Source organism: Pseudorca crassidens, chromosome 7, assembly GCF_039906515.1.
Source record: "Pseudorca crassidens isolate mPseCra1 chromosome 7, mPseCra1.hap1, whole genome shotgun sequence".
NCBI lineage: Eukaryota > Metazoa > Chordata > Mammalia > Artiodactyla > Delphinidae > Pseudorca > Pseudorca crassidens.
Window position 1 is genome coordinate 20,570,591 of NC_090302.1, and position 6,000 is coordinate 20,576,590.

Consider the following 6,000-nt stretch of genomic DNA (forward strand, 5'->3'; position numbering starts at 1 on the left):
GATTGGCCCGCGCCGGTTTGAATGCGGAGATTTCCACCTGACCGAGCCGCCACCGGCCGAGGGGAGGAGGCGCCCGCGGCCCATCTGCTGCCGGGACGGCGGTCCTCCCCGTGGAGCCGGCAGGATGGGCGGCCCCACAGAGGCTCGGGGCTCGGGGGCCACTCTGGGCTGCAGGTGCCAGCCCCATACCAGGCCCGCAGCTCCTGGCGCGCCCACTCGGCGGGCTTGGCCTGCTCGCCCAGCTGCCCCAGGCCAGCAGTTAGCTAGGTTTGCAACATGCTTTGAAGCTCAGACCTGTACTCACCAGACCCAAGCAAGGGCAGGGGAGCACCCTCCTGGCCCAAAGCGGTGGGGTTTGGGAAAACGTTCTCCACCCTTGGACCTGCACCCCCCACCAGCTGCAGGGCCCTTCCCTGACCCTGGCCCATCTCTCTCTTGAGCCCTCTCTTGGATGAGAGCAGCCTGGCACAGGTCCAGACCAGAGCAGCTTCCTCCCCTCATGGCCCCCCATGGGCAGCCTGGTGCCATGAGACAGGAGCACAGGCCCCCAGCTCCTGAGGGACAGAAATGCACAGTATAGCGTGTGGAGGGGGCAGGCACTTGCAATCTCCAGAGCTCGTTACGAGGAAGCAGAGCTGGAAGGAAGGTCAGCCCCTGCGCTGCTTTGTCGGCAAACATTCATGGGATGCCTCCTGGGAGCAGTTTCAAAGACATCTGCTCTGCAACTCTCTGTTGCTGCCGGGGAAAGCTGCTGGTCTTATGTAAATCTAAAAACGGGAAGTGTAGGCAGTTGCCAAATGGATATCTGTGGGTCAGTGATCCACTCAAGACAAGGTTGGGGGATGCAAGAAAGGAAGTGGGGAGAAAAGTTATATGTATGGAGTACCAGGTGCCAGTGGCTGAGCTGGGCAATTTACACACATCTTCTCATTTAATCTTCACAGTAACCCTAAGAAGTATTAGCCCCAATTTACCAGGGATAAACCTGGTAAATCTCACACAGAGAGGGCAGGTGACTTTTCCAAGGTGGGCAGTGCTGGAATTTGGACCCAGGCCTGGTCTGCCCCAAAGGCCATCCTCCTCCTGTTCTTCCTTGGCCTCCACTCCTGCCCCATGGCCAATGGCAGGTGGAGGGAGCAGACCTGCCTTCCTGAGGCAGGTAAGGAAACTAAATGCCACAGGGCCAGCTGGCCACCAGAGGGGAACAGAACCCGGAAAAGGAGCCCAGAAATCAACAAAGTAGTGGTCAAGTGCAAATGAGTCACATAAAGGGCAGTGGGTTGTTCAAATCCTGGCGCATTGTGAAGCCCTGCTCTGCACTTCCCCCACCCCAACTCCTTGAGCACTGCCCTTAGCAGGGGCAAGCCTGCTCCCTTGGCCCCAGCCCAGTGACAGACAGACTTACCTGCACCCTGGACTTGAGCGGGCCTGATCCTTCTCCTGGCTGGGGAAGTCTGAGTCCAGGCATCCTTTCTGGGCAGGGAAGTATCCCGGCTCTGCCACTCCATCCAGCCAAGGAAAACAGGCAACCTCAGGCTCAAGCCACAGGATTCAGACAGGACACGGAGGCTGGAAGTGCTGTAGACCTGCGGGACCAAGATGGGAGCATGAGTTAGGCATGGCCTGAGGATGCCCCCTGAAAGGGGGGTCCACCCCAGTAGGAATTAGAAAGGATGATGTTCAGGAGTCTGAGCAAAGGGAGGCCCACAAAGGGAAAAGTGATGTGCCCAAGGTGACAGTGGCCCCTTCACAGCTCAGGGACCACTGTAGCACCTGCACTAAGGGAGACCGCCTTGGACTCAGGAAGCTGTGAGCAACCGGCAGATACACATTCAGGAGGGTAGAAGCCAGCAGGGGAGCTGGGTAGACTTGCATTATCTGTATGTGGCCTGGGGCAGAAAAGACTGAGGCCCGCACTTCGCACTTCACCCCTACTCGGGACAAAGGTCCTGCTGCCTTGCAGGTTCCCTCCTGACTCCTCCTGCCCCATCAGTTGGGGACCCTAGTGCCACTCTGATGGTGATCTGACTCCAGTGGTGGCACCACCTCCACCGCCCTCACCACCAACATTAAGGCCCCTTTACTTAGTAGAGCACTAGAAGCTTCCTGCTCTTAAAGGGGCAGGTCACTCTTTTCTCAGGAGGGGGAGGACAGAAGTGAGCGGGAGCCTGGAAAGTGGCACTGCAGGAGACACTGGCCCCATTAACCCACACTACTGTTTACAGCAGACATCCAGAAAGGGTTGAGGTTTATGGCCCTGCTTTCTCCAAAAAGACAAGGGAGTTTGAGGACCACGCCTGGCTTTCTGACATGCCCTGAACACTCTAGCTCCCCTGGTCACGGGCCTCAGTATCCCTCTAACACTCACACACACTCCACACATACATAAACAAACTACACATACAATATTAACACTACACACACTCTGCACACACACCCACACATACCGTAACACTTCCCACATACATTCACGAATACACCAGATACACAAACATACCATATACATACAGCCCACACACAAATAAACACACCACATACACACCTCACACATATATACAATCACACCCCACAGATTTTCATGCATCCTATGCACATACACAAGCACACAGACACACACACACAGACATACACACACACCAAAAAAACCCCACTTAAATGCACTATATACATACAGCACATCCACATACAAAGATTGATTGATTATATTTTTTAAGACTGACTCTGTTTCAAGAAGAATAAGGACTACCTGTGTTTGGAGGCAAGGGACTAAAGAGGTTTATTTGGGTGCATTTTCACATTAGCTATCAAAGAACCTTCATGCCTTTAAGATATCATCTGGCCCAATATCCAAAACAATTTTGAAAAATAATAATAAAGGCGACTAGGACTACCAGATGTTAAACAGTCTTATAATAATGTAGAAAGAAGATAAACAGATCAATGGAACAGAATAGAAAGTTCAGGGGAAATATGATTTTACTTAGAAAACAAGACAATGTTCAAAATTCTTTAAACTAAAGTCATTTCAAAGAGAAATGGAACAGCTAATTGAGATGAAAATTTTAAAAGGAAATAATAAGGTTAAAGTTGAAATTTATTTTTAAGAAACAGACTTCAACAATAAAACCATAGCCTGGTTCTTTGAAAAGACCAATAAAACAGAACTCTGGCAAAACAAAGAAAACGATAAATAAACAAGTTTAGGAAAGAGAAAGATAGCCAAGATACAAAGGTAATTCTTTAAATTATGAGAGAAAACCATTGCAACTTTATTTATAAATTTGAAAATCTGGGGGGAAATCGGTGCTTTTCTAGAAAGTATTAATTACTAAAATTGATACAAGAGTTTGAAATTTTTAATAGATCACTAACCATAGACAAAATACAAAAGGAAATAAAAAATCTATCTGACAAAATTACAGAAGACTCAGTTTTAGAGGACAATTCTATTAGACCTTCAAGAAACAGATAATGCCTATGTAATTTAAAACTGTTTCAGAACTAGAAAAAAAAAAAATTGGAAGATTTGTCAGTACTGGACACAAGGCTAGGCAAAGACAAAAACCAGATAAGGTTAGCACCAGAAAACTATAGACCAAAGGTCAAAGATAAAAATAAGAGTAGAAGTTAATGAAATAGAAAACATAGATAAAAGAAGACCTATTAAAAATGTGACAAAAACTAGGCCCACATTCCCCCAGTTTTGCCCCATTCCTTTTTTAAAAGAAAAGCTAGAAATGTCTAAATTTTAATATGACATCTCCCAATTTTTTAATATTGACTATTCATTCAAATTTTTGAAAAACATTATGTAGGCCAAATAAAATATATCTCTGCCCTATAACTAGTTTGAAATCTCTGCTAGACCAATCTGATTTATGAATATAGACACAAACCTCCTAAATATTAGCAAATCAGATCCAGCAGTATATTCATGATACATTCAAATGGTATATATTCCAGGAATGCAAAGACAGCTCAGATTTCATGAACATATTAGTGCAGCGGTTGGCAACGCTGCCTACAGGTCAATCTGGCCAGCCACCTACTTTTGTACAGCAAGTAAGCTAAGAGTGGATTTTACAGCTTTTAATGGTTGAAAAAAAATTTTTTTTAATTAAAAAAAATGGTATTTCTATGGTCATAAAAAATTTTTAAATTAAAAAATGAATGCAAAATATTTACAAAATATATGGCAAATATGTATATATGTACAAAGAAGTCTTACAAATCAGTAAGAAAACATAAATGTACCAAAGAACATGAATAATCATTGCACAAGAGAGGAAATGTAATTGACTAATACATAAAATACTAGCAACCAGAAAAAGAAAAAAATCATCCCACCATTTGCCTTCAGGAAGTTCAAGCATTTGTATTTACAGACGAGACAACTAAATTTTTCAGAGTTGTTAAATGAATCAGGTTGCTAAGGTAGTAAATAAACAGTGGAGAAATAAGAATCCAGCCAAAGAACCACTATAGAATGTCATCTTTCACACTAATCTTCAACTAGTAGTACTAAGACCTCCATGGCTTCTAACACATTAAAATTCAATTCAACAGATGTTTACTAAGCCAAGCACCCATGCTGTGCTGAGCCTTACACTGAACGCTGAGCATAAGAAGTGAACAAGACGGAGCTTACAATCTGGTGGAAGACTGGATGAGTGTTACAATGGAGGAAACATGGCAACCTGCAGAAACACAGATTAGTATCTCACTTAGCCTGGGGATCTGGGCCAACCAAGATGAGAATGGAAGTCAGAGAAGACTTCTCAAAGAAAGTGACGTGAAGGATGATTTAGCCAAGCCAATGAGGTGAAGGAAGGGGGTTATAGGCAAAAAGAACAAAACATGCAAAGGCCAGATAATGAGAGAAGCTTATACATTTGAGGAATGGAACAATGGGACACATGGCAGGGAGGGAGGAATATGCAAGAAGGGCTTCACATATTATTAAAAGGAGCTTGGGCTTTATCCTAAATGTAGGGCAGTCGTTGAAAGATTTTGAGCTATCCCAAAAGGTTTTGTGTTTTAGAAAGATCACTCTGGCTAGAGTATTAAAAAATGGATTGGGGGGACTTCCTTTGTGGCGCAGTGGTTAAGAATCCTCCCGCCCTGCCGCCTCGGAGTGGAGACTTCAGAAGCAGCAGAGCTCCTAGCGCCTCCCCGTCTTCCTCAGCTGCCTCCTCCTGAGCCGGAGAGGCCTGTTCCCAGCTCTGCCTGCTGAGTGAAGAAGTAGGCTTGACTGCATTGCCGCTGTATAAAGCATGTGGTCTTAATAGTGTGTGGACAGCTGACAAAGTTAATCCTTTTTTGTAATACTTTCTATGTGACGTTTCTCTTCCCTTTAGAAACACTGCACTTTTTAACTCAAGGCATGATCTCTTCTGCGTTGACTGGACTTTGTAGGGGTGGGGGAGGATCAAGAGGAAGTAGACAGCCAGAGACCCTGAAGGGGCCGCTTCCATGACTGCGTTATGCAGAAGTCATAACAAATGCTGGTGTCTTTAGCTCCAAATGTGGCAGGAAGGGGGGTGGGGGGGTCAGGGGGGAATCGGGAAGCTCACGGGGCGGGATCCATAAAGAGCAGTGTGGAGGTATACAGCCTGAGCCTGACTCCACGCCACTGGATAATTTATGTTGTCAAACTGCTGTTCTTAGGAGGCATTCAGAATGTCACAGAGGCCAGACCTATGGCCTCCTGGACCCCTGGGCCGGTAGGGCATCTTGGAAGAACAGTGCTTGGTTTGATACCTGCAGCAGAGGAGAGGAAAGCCCAGAGATGTAGTGTGAGGAGGGGACCCATCGTGTCCCAGTACATCCGGGACTAACTTTCTGAGCCCCCTATCCAAAGCTGGCTTTATTTCCGTTAACGCTGGTGCTCCCGCATCTCATGAGTACATCCTGTGTGTCTGGCCTCTCCTCTCTGCATTTCATTGTCACACACACACACACCACTGACGCCCCCTCCCCGCCCCGGATATGGGGAAGGTC